Consider the following 18,222-nt stretch of genomic DNA (forward strand, 5'->3'; position numbering starts at 1 on the left):
AGGTACTTTTCCCTGGTAAGGCACCGGAAAGCTCTCTCGGTTTGAGATCCACCTTAACCAAACTCAGGGCATGAGGTTTCCTGGAAGGCCAGAGGGTTCAAATAAGGGCACTGATTTCTTTACCCTCCCCCACAGTTATAGCTCTTTGCCATTGAACTTATCGTCTATTAAACTTCTTGCCTAGTGCTGGCCCTGATTTTGACTATCTTCACTCTCTCCCTCTCCCCAATCACCATAAGGTTGTCAAAGTGAAAATTCAGATTTGCTGGAAATGGTAAATGCCTTCGTGGCAAAAGCAATCTTCTTGTTTATATGTCTTGGTTCCCATTTTTCTGTAACTTGACATTGTTGTTTTGTCAGATCACTGATGTTTTGAAGACATTTTGAAAAATATAGCCCTCTAGTATCAAAAACAGAAAGTTCCTTCACTGTAAACCCCCTTAGCCCTACAACAACCCTTTGGGTGATTTTCACCACCCTTACATATGGATGGGGAGAGTAAGACCCTGTGTGACAAGTAATTCACCCAAAGGAACACAGCTAGCAAAAGCCCATATCTCTCTGATGTGAAACATGTTCACTTACTTTATTTGGACACAAAATATGCATCAGACAGCAAATAACAAGCATAGCCAGTGCCCGGTTCTTGATTTCTCATACCATTTTCCAACAAAAGGAACCAGGGTCCTTGGAGAAATGGCTGATTCTAGGGCTGAAACATCTTCTAGAGCCAGGAAGTCAGTAAGTGCTCAAAACAGCAAACAGATAAACACAGTTATGGGTCATGTCACAGGGGCCCTGGAAGAACCTAACTGAAAGAGCTCCAATAGCCAAAGCCAGAACAGTTTGAGCAACAAAATAAATAGCATAGTACTGGATTATAACCCAAAGTATAAAATAATTAAACACAAGTCCATTATGATATAAATAAATGATTAAACAGGCAAATAAGTGGGATAAAAGAAACAAGTCTTCCTTACAGAATTCCAAGTGGTATATGTAACTATTCCCCCTTTTAGGAGGTCAAGCTTAACTCTCCTTCCCTTGAGTGGGGGTTGGACTTAGTGACTTTCTTTTCTTTTAAATAATAAAGAATGGGAAGGAAAACAGTTACTTTGCAGTGAAGAAACCTGGTAGGTCCCACCTTAGCCAAGTGGTTAAGGTTACTGTCATCAGTGATAAGTCATGTTGATCTGATGTGATGTGATGAGAAGAGCACTTCACTAGCCCAATCCAAGCATGAGAAAAACTGTCAGACAAAACCAAATGGTGGGATGGGACTTCACACAACAGTTGGCCTCAAAATGTCAACCAGTGAAAGACAAGGAGAGACTGAGAGACCATCATAAAGCAGTAGAGACCAAGGAGACGTGATGACTAAAGGCAATGTGGTGTCCTGGCTTGAGTCCTAGAACAGGAGAAGGACATTGGTAGATAAACTGGGGAAATCTGAATAAAGCCTACAGTTTGTTAACACAAATGGGCCGGTATAGCCCTCTTAGTTTTTATAATGGACCATAGTTATGGGAAGTGTTAACATTAGGAGAAACTGGGAGAAAGGCAAAGGGGACTCTCTGCTGAAACTTTTTTGTAAATCTAAAAGTAAATCTTTTGTAAATCTATTAAATAAAAATTTTATTTAAAAAGTCAGAATCAAGGAGTAGCAATCAACCTGAAGTAATTCTAGATAATAACATGTTTCAGAATACCCAGGAGTTATGCTGAAGCTCCGGTCTAATGATAATTAGCCCCGTGCATATTTATACTTTTAAAAATCGCATTTTGTTCTCATAAAGATCTTCAGGATAAGTAAGACTGAGTAATCTCCATGAGTAAAACTAAGAAACAGGGAAGTTATATGACTACCCAGGATTCCAGCTGAGCCAGAACCCCAAACTCCTAACCGCAGACAAATCAAGCAGGAGGCGCCATGCATCTGCAGCCCCGCTTGTCTGCATGGGGCGCCAGAGCACTGAAGACCCGGGTTCCAAACCCTCGCCGAGGTCCGCCTAACGTCCCACTGTGGGCAGGTCCTCCAGAAGCTGCGTGAGTGCCCAGGGGTCCGTCCAACTGTGGCCCATGGGAGGGGAGTTGGGCTGGATTTTGTTTTCTTTTTAAATTCAAGCCAATCTCCTACAGCCAGCCCTTCTTGGCTGTGATACCTAACTCTTTTCTTTTGTCTGAACTTCAGTGTTGACAGAGCAGGTCCACACAATTACCCTGTGCAAGCACCACACACACCCTTGAGTGTGCATCGCTGTTAACCCATGCTGTCGAGTGGGAAGCTGCTGGTTTAGTGAATGGTGAAGGTGAGGCTCCTGGGCTTTGGTTCACCTCTGGTCTCCTGTATTCTTCTGAGCCACTGGGTGAGCTGACTCCACCTTCGTTTTAAGGCCTTGGCTCAAAGGTGGCCTAGTGGCAGCATCCCCCGGGGCTCCGTCATAACAAGGCTCCCAAGTAAAAGGTTTCTGTTCCCTTCCTATTAAGACTTTTGCAGGCTACATGTAGAACAACTGTGTTCTTTGTTCTTGAAAAATTCAGCATCCAGGCATTATCCTGTTTCAGTCTTCATTAGTTTAGACATTTGTATTTATTTGGCTTTAGATAATTATCAGCATTAAGGAGTAACAATCAGTTCAGGCTCATTTTAAGGAGGGGAGCCTTTCAAAATAACCTAACAGTTAATAATTGTGTGTCTCCACTAAAACCAATTACATTTTGCTTAAAAAAAAGACAAAAGAAAACTAAACAAAATTTCAGCCTCTTAAAATGGTGTGTTTTAATGCAAGCGAATATTTGGCTTTCAGTTCTCTACTGTACTTTATACCAGCCCTTAAAGTAAACTTAAGTTTTAGACAGAGGGGCCTCATTTTTCTCATTGGAGAGTTTGCTCCCTGAACTCCCAGGCATGGCTGTGTGGCTCTGTCAGTGCCCGCTGCCCTTGGACTGGCAGCTCTCAGCAACACAGGGAGAAGAAACAAATACACGTGGACGTGTGTGGTCAGCTCACGCTAAGAAATCAACACAGGAGGATGCGTTTCAGTCTACGTGTTGAGAGAACCACAGCCCAGCTGTGGGTTGCAGATCAAAAAAGACCCTATTCAGTGTGGTGAAAATAATACTTAGCAAAATGTTGAATCAAGTTCTACTTCCTGCCCAGAACCCAAATCGTGGAACCACGTGCTATGGCAGTTTCTAAAGAACCCGAAGGGAGGTGAGGGAGGGCTGCATGACCCAGAAGAGCAGCTAGGGCACTCGGCTCCACCTCCCACGGGTCGTAGGGAGTTGCCTCTAAGAATAACAATGTTAAACCGGAAAAACTCATTTAGGAAGACAAAATAAATATAGATCATGGCCATGTCCAAGCAATCTTGACATCACCCCAATGTTTGATCATGTTATACCCATACCTGTTACCCCTTCATGCAAGCATTGCCTCAATGTCCAGTTTGGTTTTTGGTTTTTTTTTTTTTGTGGGTTTTTTTTTTTTTGCTGAGTTCTTTGTTTCTGTTGGAACAGCAGGTGACTGGTGCCACAGCCTTCTGAGTAACAGCCCCCTGCCCCTGCCCATGTCTCCGAGACTGTTCGTGTTTATGTGATGCCAGGTTTACCAGCACAGCCCAAGTCCTGTTTGCACCTTTGCTGGCTAGAGGCCAGAGGAGCAGACCCAGCACCTAGTAGCCAGGTCTGCCTCAGACCTGCCTCAGATCTGTTTTTTCCCTGAGTGGGAGCTGCTCATGGCTCAGCTGGAACTAGGAAGCTGTGGGAGCCTGTGGATGGCAAGTGCCCTTGGCACTTAGGCTGCATCTGCTCAAATCTAAAACAACCACTAAGGTCTGGGTTACAGTGTCAGTGCAGCCAATCAAATGGTGGCATTGTGGAGGGGGAAAGTGTTCAAGTCTGTCAATGGATGGGTTGTGCAAGTAGTTCTGAGCAGAAAGAGCCACTGACACAGTGATTTATTCTTAGGAAGTGTGGCTTGCAGTGAGAATGCACAGACCCCAAAAGCCAGGATGGTACTTGGCTGTCTCGAATTTAGAGAATGGATTACACTCATTTACTGTTTTGAACTAACTGTAGAATACAAATGCAGTCATTGCTTTGTGGCAAAAAGGCTCGGGGTGGAAGAAACACATGGGAAGAGCTCAGGGGAGAGCTCCAGGCTGAGAAGACGGTGCTGGGATGTGAGCCTTTCTCTGCAAATCTTAACCTCATGAGTTTAAGGCACCTCGTGCCTGTACCCAGGAGGTTTCGAAATGGTACACGTGTCCTTCGCTTCCTGCAAAGGCAGCCGAGGGTGTTTTCCACACTGCAGGAAACGTTCCTTTTTAATGGACACTCAGATTTCCCAACCTTCTATTTCCCTTACCCCAAACCACCTGGATGGAGGCAGCTTAACAGATGTTCAGATGCTGGAATCAAAGGCAACATGAACTGAGGTTTTAGGCACAGGATGTTGAAAATACTCACTGGGTTGGGAAGAGGAAGTCGGCTTTCTCAGTCCCTTGGCCTCACCTAGTGCCCAGACTCTTGTTTTTCTTTGTAACGAATTGGAGAAAGATATCTGGCTCCCCACCGCCATCCCACCCACCCAGTAGGCCCACTTGACTTGGAGACAATTAATTGGGGAGGTTGTGAGAACTTGGCCATGTCCTGCAGGCTGCGTGGGGAAGCTGGTGTGAGGCGGGAGCACGGGTACCCCTCCCATCAGGGTAAGAGCCTCCCGCTGGGTCAAGGAGGCCTGGGGTGTTACTGAAATGACATCGTGATGGAGTGATCACACAGGGAGCACAAATGAGTCAAATTTCAAAACCTTATTTGAAAGCACCCCCCAAAATTGGCTTTAGCCTGGTTTTCCTTCAGTAGGACCCCTGGTTCACCTCCAGGAGATGGCAGGGACCAACTAGAATATGAGTGCACCCTGTTCCACCTTCTCTTCCCTGAGCCAGAGACCCTCCAAGAGAAACAGGGCAATATCAGTGTGGACAGATTGCTGCCCTTAGGAAAGGGGGGCTCTCTTTCCCTTCCCCTCCCCTTCTCCCCTGGCCCAAGCCTGCTCTCAGAGGCATACAATACACTGTTGAACCTAAAAATGCAGGGCATTCAAGTGAGGTTAAGAAAACACAAGTGGGACTTGGTTTCTTCAGTTTGGCCAGTAAAAGAGAACCTAAGGTCAGCACCCCTGCAGTGCTGGCTTCCGAGGGGCAGCCACCTGGCTGACCCCCAGGCTGTGCCGCACAGTGCAGCTTTGTGTGTCTGGGGAGTGCACGGGGGTCATTCTGTTTCCTTCACTCAAGGGGTAACTTGCAGCGCCTGCCATTCCTGAGCTCTAGCCTCTGAGTTTCCTGGGCAGCGGCTCTATCATGGGCATCTTTTTGCACCAGAGTTGTGGGTTTGTCCCCTTTCTCCTGGTACATGGTGAGAATTTCCCACTGGGGCGATTTGTTCCTAAGAGTAGCCGTGTTATACAAAAGAAGACCTTTCAGGTGATGGAATTCAGCTGTGTTCAAGCAGACAAGGCCGACCCCAGTCACAGTTAAGGAAAGGTGGGTTTTATCATGATTCCATAGTAAAATTTAAATAAATTACTGAATTTGAAACAAAAATGATCCCTCCTCTACCCATTTAAGTAGAAATTAATATGCTAGCTAGAAATAGATTCTTTTATAAAATAAAATGTGTTTGTAGTTGCTTTTCTTTTCTCTAATAGTAAGTAACCCTTTTCCTTTGCAGAAAAGCAGATCCATGTGCTTGTAAGAAGCAATGCTAGTCTCCCCAGTGATGGCAGCTGCAGAGCTGTCGCACCATGTCACACACAGGGTTTGCACAGGGATCCAGTGAGGGTGCAGAGCATCTTCATCACCACAGGGCTCCTCATGTGGCTATTTGATAGTCACACTCTTTCCCCTCCTCCACCTCCCCTTTAGTTCTTGGCAACCACTAATCTGTTTTCCATTTCCATAATTTTATCATTTCAAGAATGTTATATAAAGGGGATTGCAACCTTTAGGGATTGGCTCTTTCCACTCAGCATAATTTCTGGAGATTTGTCCAGGATGCTGCATCTGTAAATGGTGTTTCTTTTTCATTGCTGAGTAGTATTCCTTAACCATTCCCTAACCATTCCTTAAGCAAACTGTACTTTGCTTAACCATTTACTCATTGAAAGACATCTGGTTTTCTTTTAGTTTTTGATTATTAGGAATAAAGTTCTTATAAACGTTCATGTGCAGGCTTTGGTATCAGTATAGGTTTTAATTTCTCTGGAGTAAATGGCCAGTAACACCATTGCTGGGTTGGACGGTGTGTGCATGTTGACCTTTTTAAAGAAACTGACAAACTGTTTTTCAGAATAGTGTAAAGTTTTCACTCCGTCAGCTCTGTAGGAGTGATGTTCACATCCTCATTAGCATTTAGTGGTGTCACTAATTTTTCATTTTAGGTACTCCATAGATATGTAATCATATTTCTTTCTCTCTTTTTTTTGAAAATTTTTTTTTATTTTAATCTTTGTTCAAGTACAGTTTTCTCCCTTTTACTCCCATTCCAGCCCACCCACCTAACCCTCCCCACTTCCCTCCCATTACCACCCTCCCCCTAGTTTTTGTCCGTGTGTCCTTTAAATTTGTTCCTGTAAACCCTACCCATTCTCCCCTGAAATTCCCTCTTCTCTCCCCTCTGGTCACTATCAGCCTGTCCTCTATTTCAGTGACTTTGGTTATATTTTGCTTGTTTCTTTTGTAGTCATATTTCATTGTGGGTTTTGTCTAGGTTTCCCTGATGGTTCATGGTGTTGAACATTATTTTTTTATGTGTTTATGTATCTGTATGTCCTACTTGGCAAAATGTCTGTTTACATCTTTTTGTCCATGTTATAATTGGATTGATTTTTTGCCTCTCATCTGAGGACTTTATTTTTATTGGTTTTTGAGAGAGAGAGAGAGAGAGAGAGGGAGGGAGGGAAACATCGATTGATTGGCTGCTTTCTTGTACACACCCCAACCAGGGATTAAACCAGCAACCTGGGGATGTGCCCTGACCGGGAGTTGAACCCATGACCTTTCAGTCTATGGGACAATGCTCTAACCAACTGAGCCACACCAGCCAGAGCAGGATTTTTTTTTAATTGTTGAGTTTTTAGAGTTCTTTATATATTCTAGATACTAGTCCTTTGTCAGATACATAATTTGAAAATATTTCCTCCACACCCCCCCAAGGTTATAGCTCGTCCCCTTATCCTTTTAACATAGTCTTTTACAGAGTAAAAGTTCTTAATTTTGATGAATTTTAGTGTACCATTTCAATTTCCTTGGATACATATGGAGGATGTTTTATATCAAATTTGGAAGTATTTCAACCATTACATCTTCTAGAATTTTGTCTTTCATTCTTTGACTTTCGAAATTCCAACCACATATGTGAGGTTGCTAAATAATCTCACAGGGTCTGATGCTGTCTTCATATTTTTTCCTTTTTTCTCTCTGCCCCACTTAGAATAATGTCAACTGCTCTGTTTTCAAGCTTACTGATGTTTGTTCTATAATGTTATTTCTGCTATTAAACCCAGCACTGAGTTGTTATCTCAGATATTCCATTTTGTAGATCTAGAATTTTCCATGTGGTCTTGTTTTTAGTGGTTGCATTTATCTCATGAAATATCCCCTGGTATTTGTGCTTTCTCTAGATCTTGGGTTACATCTTTCTGCTTCTTTGCAGATCTAGTAACTTTTATTGTGCTCAACATTGTGTATAAAATATTTTATTTTCATTTTAATTTTTTAATCCTCACCTGAGGATATGTTTATTGATTTTAGAGAGGGAAGGAGAGATTGATTAGGAGAAACATCAGTGTGAGAGAGAAACCTCTGTCGGCTGCCTCCCACATGTGCCCTGACCAGAGATCAAACCCACAACCTGCATGAATTTTATTTTCTTTTATTTTCTTCTCTTTTGTCTTGTGGTTAGGGTGAGGAGCTGAGTGTTAAGATTTCCCCTCAAGTCAAGTTGAGGAGGGGCTGCTTTAGACTGAGCTCATGGGCTTGGCCCAGTCCCACCTGACTCCTATTCTGCATTGTTACCCTCTCAGCACTTGAGCTGGGAGGATGCTGGACTAGAGTCTCAGAAATTTTTGATTTATCTTTGGGTTCAACCTCTGGTTGTTACCATGGGAGCCAAGTTCTCCCAAATCCCTCCACAACCTAACTAGAAGTAGAAGTTCTCCCATATTGCTTTTGAAATCATTTGGGCCCTTGAAATTAAAAGTTTCAAGAACCACTGACACAGAATTTCTCCCTAATAACTTTGGACTCTTAATATATGTTTAGTTCTGGCAGTTGATGGAACTTCTGCTCCCTGAAAAAAATTGTCTGACTGAAAATGATCCCTTCTTGGGTATGTTCACATTTCTTCACGTCTGTACTTACAAGGCTGAACTATCAGTTTGTGAAAATACCATATTCTTTTGTATGGAAGGGTGTGAAGCTAATAGTGAAGCTTTATTACAACCACCTAATTTCACATTCTTTCTCGTTTCATGTCAATGTCTTTGTCTGTAGAAAATGCTACCAAGAGCGGCGTTGTGGTTACTTTAATTCCATTGCCAATACTTTTATATGGTTTCCTGTATTCTAAAGGGAAGGCTATATGCACTTGTCTTCTTTTTAAACTTTTCCTCTTATGAATCAGTAGCAGTTTGAATAAATGTCAGAAGTTCTTATTAAGTGGTTAACATGGATGCCTCTGTGTCAGCATTCTTGTTTTAGGTGATGATGATTAAGCAGACAGTAATGGAAAATGCAAGTCTTTTAAAGAAATTATTTTCATTACTAACTGAAGAACACACAATAATACTGATATTTATAAATACTCATTCTTCCAAGCTCAATCCTTACATTTTCAAGAAGGAATTTATCGTGGTTTAGAAGTCACAGCATCAGGGTTCAAGGGCCCATTCCTTTATTGAAATGGGCATCTTTAGTAATACTTGACTAATAACAGAATTATGTGCTATTTCTTTGGAAAAAAAACTCGGCAAAGAAGAATATTTTGAAGGTAAATTTGTCCTCAAAATAAACTTTCTAGTTAGTCTACATTAAGGTGTTTTTGTCGTTTGGTGAGGAAGGAAATTTCTCCATTCTAGCATTTCAGATTATGCGGAATATTTCCATCAGCTGAAGAACTAATCAAGACAACATGTAACTTACATCAATTAAGAGAAAATATGGAGGTGGAGTCCTGATTATTTAGTGGAACCATGGAATTTCATTGCACACTAATAAAACTTGGTAGAAACCATGAGAATGTCTGTGTTGTTGGGACTGGGGAGCTCAACAAGCTGTGTTCTTAGCTGTGCCTCGAGGAGCTGGCCAGTGCTCAGTGGACGCAGGAGCAGAGCTCCACTCTCTGGTGGTCAGTGGGGCAATGGAGAGAGCTAGCACGACAGCTCACAGAGGGATTGTGCCTCATGGGAGTGTTTCCAGTATGTTCTTTATGTTGCCACTAACCAGGCATTGGTGCTCAGGTGGCAAATTAACTGTTACAGACCTACCACTCTGACCCCTTAGAAAACATGTGTGTAGGCAGTTCTTCACGGGTGATGGTGGAAGAGAAGGCCAAGTCCTCTGTGCATTCAGTGAGATTGGGAGTCTTCAATGGGAAGTGGTAAAGCACTGGATTGTGGCTCTTGTCACTAATTGCAATTTGACAGTCAGCATGTTGCCCTTTGGAAGGGGTGTAAATTGTGTTTGGTGACTGAGGGTGTGGTCTGGAGCAGCAGAGAAGCCCACAGACCAGTATGGAATACTGGAATACTTTTCCTATCTGGTCCTCCTTAGCATGTGGATTTTCTGGAGAGGTGAAGCCTTGCCCTTCTCAGGAGGAGCATCAAGACCATTAAGCTGGCTTTTCTGTATCCAGGCAGCTGTCTCTGAAGCCAGGTCCTTGGCACCTTCCTCCAGTGGTGACATCCTAGAGTCCCTTGGGCCCCCATTGCTGCCCTTGCCCTCTCGGAGAAGCTGTGTGGCCGGGCAGACTCACATTCTCCACAGCAGGTGCGCACACGGAACATCCATCCTGACCTGGAGAATGTCAGGGGCCTACACTTGCCACAGTGGCAGCAGCACCTCCTCAGTGCAACCTCCCATGCCCAGCAGGGCTGGAAACAGTGAGGCACCAAGGGGAAGATAGAGGCAGGGTAGATTGACAGGGCTATGGGAGCAGAAAGCTCTTGAGCAAAACCCTAGTTGTGCCAGTTATGAAGTATATGACTTAGAGCAAAGCCCTAAATTCTTTCAGACTTGGCTTTTCCATCTGTAAAAATGGGTGACAGGTGACAGAGTTGTTGTGAGGACTGAAACAGGAGGTCAACATAAAGAACTCCTCTGTCACCTGGCACATAGTAGGTGTGCAGCGAATGGCAGTACTAGGCAGCAGGCAGCAGAGCACAGAAAGACTGGATGACATCTGTAAAGGGCCGTGTGTTGCTTCATGACACTGTGATGAAGACACTGGAGATGCAGGTTGGTGGCCAGTCCAGGCAGCCCAGTGGTCCCCCTTACCTCGTTGCCTTCACACGCCCAGCCACGTGGGGTGGGGTGTGGAGAGCACAGAAACACTGCATAGGAGAGCTGGGTCCTGGGCAGAGGCTGGGGGACCAACCTATGAAATAAATGTCCACTGGGGACTGGGGTTGGCCAGCAGAAGCACGGAATAACATAGGGTAAAATGAAGGCAGGCTGAGGTGGCCGCAGGCACCTGGAGGATCAGTTACTGCAAGGCCGTGCACAACAACCACAAGGTACATGGAAACCTTATTTCATCAATCACTTTCTGAATCCCCCATCATCTTTTAGATTAAAAACCATTTGTTGATTGTTTTAAGGTTCTGCTTCTTTTAAAGTTTCTGGCTCATTATCTTCTTAATTCAAAATCAATTTATTTGGAAAAGACTGGGCAGAAAATTACATGACTAGTCCACCCATATCTAATCCCTCAGAAAGTAAAGGTTGGTTGCAGAGAGACTCCTGAAAAATTGGTGTAATCAAGATCTTACAGCAAGTTTACTTGTGGTTTGGTAGTTTCTATTTCTGTGCACTGACCAGCCGTTTTGACCGGCACCAAACACGGCACACTCGCTGAGTGCCGTTAGGACACCACATCCTGTCATTTCACATGCGAGGAAACAGGCTGGAGAAGGTCACTGGCCACAGTCCTAGGACTAGGAGATGGTGGTGCCCTGTCCACACCCTGGCTCCCTGGTGAGCTTTTGGGAGAGAATTCTCTGCAACCCCCTCTTCTCTGACTTCCTGGGCACCTGGGGGCCAGCTTCCATAGACACTTTTCCCTCTGTCCTCTCCCCACATTATGTGCTCATCTGTTACATTTAGCTCCCCTGTGAGAGGTACTGGGTCTGAGGAGCACCTGTGTGGTAAGATGGCATGTAGGAAATATAAGAACAAGTATTTTTCTTTTATTTTAACCAGTTCTGACCTCCTGAAAGATGTGCCCTAAGATCTCACTCTTTAAAACCAATATTGTCCCAGTGGGTTTAGTACCCTCCCGTCAGACAGGTTGTCCTTTCCCCGAGGACAGCTTAGACACGGGAGACCACTGCTAGACTGTGGGTAAAGGTGACGGGTGGGGCCCCTGGGACTCCTCCCACAATGTTGGTCCTGGCTGTGCCCCTCCAGGCAGCCGAAGCTGGAGGGGTCTCAAGTGTAGCGGCAGCCACTCTGCCATTGCAGTCCCCTGACGGGCAGCACAGGAGCCTGAAAGGGGACATGCCACCTCCTGAGAGTGTGTTCGTCTCTGGTGGCTGGACATCTCCTTACTGACCGAAGAGTTTGGAAGGGGTTTTAATAAGCAGCCAGGAAGACATATTCTTTTAGTGCCTGACTGCCACAGCACTGGAGGCTAGTTAAGGAAAATTTAAACAAGAACTAGAGTCTCATAACATAATACCCCAAATGTCTAGGTTTCAGTTGAACATTCATCATCATACCAAGAACGAGGAAGGTCTCAAACTGAATTAAAAAGGACAATCAGTAGATGCCAACACTGAGATGACAATAATGTCAGAATTATATGGTGATTTTAAAGTGGCCATCGTAAATATGCTTCAGTGAGCAAATATGAACACACTTGAAACAAAAAATAGGAAGTCTCAGCAAAGAAATTGAAACTATTAGAAAGCCAAATGGAATTTTTGAACAGAAAAAAAGTATATATGTATATGTATATATACAGATATGTACACATTTTACAAGTATAAAAGTCAGGCACAGGCATACAGATAAGGACTAAGTGTTCAGGAAAAATAAAGGTGATAGGAAAGCAAATGAAATTAGTATCTAGCTAGCATCTACTCTGGAACAAGGTCAGTAGTACTAAATGCTTTATTATTATAATCATTCTATGTATTATTACATATTTATAATTTAATTTAATTTGTATAAAACCTTAAGAGAGCAATAGCACCTTTTTCTACAGATGAAGGAACGGGGGCTTGGCAAAGTTCAACAACCTGTCCATATTGTTTCAGGGACGCTGACTATTTTAGAATGGCTTTAGCAAGGCAGTAACTCTGTAACCAAGCACCAAAAGAGACCTAATTCAGTTACAAGTGAGAGACCTAATTCAGTGTCAAGTGAGAGAGAATGGCAAGTATGGCAATTCAGTGAAAGGCTGGAAGAACGTCCAGTGAAGGCACCATACAGTTCCTTGGCCCAAGTGGAACGTGCAGCCTGTGCGTGAGTGGTGGACATCCAGTCAGTCAAGTGCAGTGGAAGGACAAAGTTCAGGTCCATGATTTTGCTTTAACCTGAGAAGCAAATAGAAGAGACTGTGGGCTTTGGGAAAGAAGAATGCGCAGATCAAAACAATACTAGAGGAAGGTGATCTGGTGAGGCAAGAATCTAAAGAATCTGGTGAAGGTCTGGAAGGAAGTGGAGACCGAATTCTGGTGTAAAAACCACAGAGCAGAGAAACTAGGGATGCCTTTTCCACGGATGGTAAAGACACAAAAGCCAGTTTCTCTCTTGACACATTAATCGTATAGCTGAGGGATGTTGACCGGTAGTCCTTCTCATTAATACTTTCAACAATTACCTGAAGAAGGTGGTATTCCCACACACAATCATCATGAGAGATTTCAGACATATAAAGGAGGTCGGGTTATCAAGTGAGAAATATTTGTACTTATTCCCAGCATGTCATTCCCAGGCTGCCGTCACGTCACAAGGGGCATCCTCCAACTCAGTTGAGGGCTTATGTGTTGATGTGAGCACCTTCTTTAAGGAGGACTCTCTTCAAAGCCGTGGAAGTGAGAAACACCTTTGCCTCACGGAGTGATAAAAATATCCAGCTGGACAGAAGTGGCGAGTCACACGCCCACGTGGATGCGTGATTCCACATCCTCACACTCCGCCCCCAGGTGTCCGTGCTCACGGACGGATTCGCGTAGGAACTCACTGCTTATGGGTTTCTTGGAAACCTTTTAAAGCCTTGATGATGATATTTTAGGGAACATGAGTTGGCAACCCTTTGTTTTGCTGCCTTTGGCAGCTGTCCATGTGGCCTTTACATAATTATCAATACCTCACTCCACCCTCCCCACCATTTCTGAGGGGTACCAATATGCTACAGCATACAGACCCTGGGGCTTGGAGGTGAACCCCTTTTGGCCACCCTTGTACCCTTGCTTAAGAAATCCCTGGGAGCAGAGAAACGCTGCAGCTCCAGTGAAGTAAAGTGATGAAGAGGTATGTGCCAGCCCCTCCCATCACACCAGCTAACTGAAGTTAGGCCTGACCAGGCCCCCGCTGTTTTTCTCTGCTGATGGTACAGGAGGACCTAGGCATGTTTAAGGCTTGATCCCTGGCTGCAAATATTTTCTGCCTTCTTTCTCATCCCTGATACTTTGTTTTTACTCAGTGTTTTTGTTGGAGGTTAAGCCCCTCAGAAACATGCAAAGGACTGGTGGATTGTTGGTTTGTAAGGCAGAAAAGACTGATGGATTAGGGAAGTGGCCTGCAGGGGGACTTCCAGCCCAGTATTCAAGTTCTCTCCCAGGTACCCCACTATCCGGACACCCCTATGGCTTTGCAAACTACTCTGTTAGGACTGAAATGGTCTCTTACAGTTAAGCCCATCAGCTAGCTTCACTTCACTATCAACTGCTTTAGTTGCGTGATTATAGAATTGTCCTCAGGTAATTAAGTGGCAGAAGTGCAGCTGATGATGGCCCCATTGAATGCCAATTTGAATGTTAAGGTGGGCATCTGTTTCAGTGACTGATTGCTGTGTACATACCACCCGAAAACTCAGTGGCATAAGTAACACTTGCTTACTTCTTGCAGTTCCATGGGTAGGCAACCTGGGCAGTTCTTCAGCTAGTCTTAGGTCCAGCCACTCAATTGTTATAGAACAAGGGTCCACTGCCCACTGCACATACAGGCATAACACTAGCTTTTCAGAGAAGAAAGGAGCTTTATTTGGGAGTCATCTTGCAAGGAGACAGGACACAAGGCTCAAGTGTCTCTTCTGCTCCAGGATTCAGGGTAGGGTTTTAAGGGTTCACCAGTCCTATGGGTAAGTGGTGTTCACAAGTGTTGCTTGTAAGTGGTATGTCCAAGGTTGAAACTTTGGTTCCAGGTCTTGTTAGAAACAGGACAGGACCAAGTTCTGCAGTCACACTGTATCTGAGGTCATTGTAGTTCAACAGAACTAGGCAGTCCAAGGTGATGATGTCACTCTTATGTCTGACAGCACACCTAGCTGTTGGCCCCTTGGTCCTTCTCCACATGGCCTTTCATCCTCCCATAGGCTGGACTGGGCTCCTGCCCAGCAAGTGGCCTCATGGTTTTAGGAGAGCAAGGTGACTGTTGCAAGGCTTCTAAAGGCCCAACCTCTGGAATTCACACTGTGTCACTCCCTCTCCATTGTATCGGTCAAGGAAAGTTACAGGCAGCTGGATGCAGGGGATGGAAGACGACTGTATCCTTCTAGCTTGGGCAAGAAAGGAGTTTATTGAGGGACATTTCGCATTGGGGTTACTTTACATGAACAGAGGTATGGAACAATAGAAAAAGAAGGGACACCTTGTACACAGAGTCCTGGGAATATAGCTGGGATGTTGCTGCAAGTGCACTGGGCACCTCTTGCCCTGAGCATTGTGGAAAAATGGGGTTTACTCAGAAGGCTGCAAAGCTCAGTCATCACCCATCCTGGACCATCCTACTTTCCCAACCAGAACAAAGAAAATGCAGGGAGATTCAAAAAGAGGAGGAAAAGAAATAACCTGCTGCAACTCAGGAGTAGGAAGCCAAAATGATGTTATGAATCTCCCCCTGAAAACCCACATACTAACATACCCACATACTGTCCTGTGTGGGCCGTTTTGCTTTTGAAGTAGATATTCTCAAATTCCACTCACTGGGAAGTTCCAGTGGCTCTTATGTTCTTGCTGTTTTTAGAGAAATACAAGTAAGCAAAAAGTCTCTGCTTTGGGTCTGTCCTTTTTAAAATGTTCTACAAAAATGTATAACTTGTTCATATTCTCTTGTTTGGAAAAGAACCTCTTTGTTGATGCTTTTTCAAGAGCTATTCACCATAATTTTCCTTGTAAAGAGGTAGTCAGCTTGGGGCTCTTTGCCTACCGTAACTGGGTCACATAGTGACAGGCAGGGTGAGGGGCCTACAATATGCACCATTTTTATACTTCTGTGGAAGTGTATATTTGGTAAGAAAACTAAACTTTCATAGTACTTTGGTTAGTCCTAAAGAACTCCCTGGTAATAAATGCTGTAACTGTATAGTAGTCAATGCTACATTAGCTTACTTATTTTGTATTAAGACCATATTTGTAAAAAGTCCTACAGTGCACACCACAAGTCTCCAGGGCCCTGCATGGTCCCTAACGCAGGTGAGGACCCCAGTGCATAATGCATAAGTGAAAGGATGATCATCATCATCATCCCCACTGGCAGAAGCAGATTACATGGGATCAGCATGAAATGAGTTACAACAGGAATAATGCCCAGTCCTTCCATCTAGACCCTAATTGTTTTAGGGTTCCTATTGCCACCTGTGAGAAACAGAGAATGCAAGAGGAGGAGTATTTTAGATGGCCCTAGAATTTAGGCTTAGAAAAAATCTTTGCGTCAACGCCTGGCCTTTCCCACTAGTACTGCACTTCTCTTCAGAATGCCGCTGGAGGGGTTAACTCCCTGACTGCATGCAAGTGAGGCAAGCCTCTTCTGCACCAGCCATTTGAGTCTGTATTTTTAAATTTAGTCTATTTTATTCTTGTTTTTAAAGCTGTGAAAATACTGAATAGAAATCTGCCTCCAGTAATTTCTACCTCTGGACACTTATTCTGTGACTGGCACCATTCAGACCAAACCCAGACTCTTCTATACAACACTCATCCAAATCACTGAATTTCCCCTGCTGAATATATGACAAAAATTGGTGAGTTTCCTAATGCAAACCTACAGGAAAAGTTATCTTGAATAATGATATCACAATATGTGGAAGGTATAGGGACTACCCATCTCATGGTTTTGAACTTTGTGGTTAAAGACTTTGAAAGTTGACAGATTAGTCAGGGAGCTGTCAAGAGTATTAATTACAAACTTTGAAATCTTGGTCAGCGAAAGTTCATCACAGTGCATCTTGCAAATATGATCAAAGTTTTTTCAGTACTGATTTGATGGTGCTTAACCACAGTGCATAAAGAATGAAGGTTTTCATTAGAAATTACTGATGTAACAGAGTGTATTTGAAGGGAAGAGTTATTGTTGGACTATTAAAATTTATGCTCTTTCCCTGTGCTGCCCCCATTCCCATTGTGGCTGCCCCTACCCCCTTCTCTGAGCCCCTGAAACTGCATTTTGGGCTGCTGCAAAGGGACCAGGGTCTTACCAGCATGAGTGCTGCCTAAGGATGGCCACTCCCATGAGGGCAAAGGTGCAGCTGGTTAAGTGACATATTTAAAACTATAAATGTAAACCATGAAAACCCGGGGTGAACTGTAATTTGGTGAGTGAAATTTAAGGCTGACTGAAAACTTGAAGAAGGGAGAGTAGCGTGTGCAGCTGGTTATTGGAAAGGAGGGCAGTCCCTCTGTTGGACCTTGTTGAGTTTTAGAAAAGCAATCTATTATTTTGGGGAGCTTTTTTCAAGTAATAAAAAATGCACTGGCATCAAAACCATGGAAAGTGAAATAAAATACACCCAGTGCAGTGTCTCCAAAATCACTGGCCTGCATCTTCTCCCTTCTGCTGGGATGTCTTTATCCTGCCATCCAATGCTTGTTAGAAGGCAGAGCTGGGGGGCGGGGCGGCGGGGGAGGCGTTAGCGAGGCTCCTTGGTGTCAACTGAAGGTGGTGAATTTCCCTCAGCAGCCATGTGGAAGATGCACAAAGTTGCCATTGCCTCCCCCAACCCCCAGCAGTCACACCACTGCCAGACGTTTCAGGAATGGTGGCCTGCTGCCAGCGAGTGAGGGGTGGGGGTGGGCAGAGGGATTGAAGCGGAGGCTCTGCTGGGGAGAACCCTGCAGGTGTCTGCAGTTCTACTGCTCCCCCGTTCAGCAAGTTCACTTGCCTGTGCACGCCAGAGGGTGGCACCCCAGGCACTACGGAAGGGACGGGAGGGAGGGAGAGCGCTGCGGGAGTGGGGTGAGGATGGGGAAATGTAATACATTTTCAGGCTCAGCTCTGAAGCTGCCAGCTGATTTGGAGTCCACCCCCAGTCCTTTACGGAATAAGTGGGTTTCCTCCAGACTGGGTGTCACCGAGTTAGGAATTTCTATAATGAAAAAGGCTTGCTCGGGTTATTCAAAATCGACAGCCTTTACCCTCCGGGTCCCAGGAAATTCGACCTCGGGGTATACAGGTGCTCCGGGGTGGGCATCCAGACGCTGCGAGTGAGCCAGCAATAAGACCTATTCCTCTGTGTCGTGTTTTGCAGTGCTGGATTTCTGTGTCGGTGAAGGATGATGCCCTGAGGGTTATCTCTGTCTTTAACACTCTGCATACATACCCCAGGCGCCAATCGCTGTAATCACCAACCCACTGGCCACCTGGGCCTTCTACCCCGCGCCGCGGCAGCCCCCAGCCCGGGAATGGGCACACTCTCCCAACCCTGGAGCCAAGTTGTAGCGGGCGCGGCTGCAGGGTGTTTGCCCGCCCGCAGCTGCCACCGCGCCCCTTCTGGGACACT

The sequence above is a fragment of the Phyllostomus discolor genome, chromosome 6 (assembly GCF_004126475.2).
Source record: "Phyllostomus discolor isolate MPI-MPIP mPhyDis1 chromosome 6, mPhyDis1.pri.v3, whole genome shotgun sequence".
NCBI lineage: Eukaryota > Metazoa > Chordata > Mammalia > Chiroptera > Phyllostomidae > Phyllostomus > Phyllostomus discolor.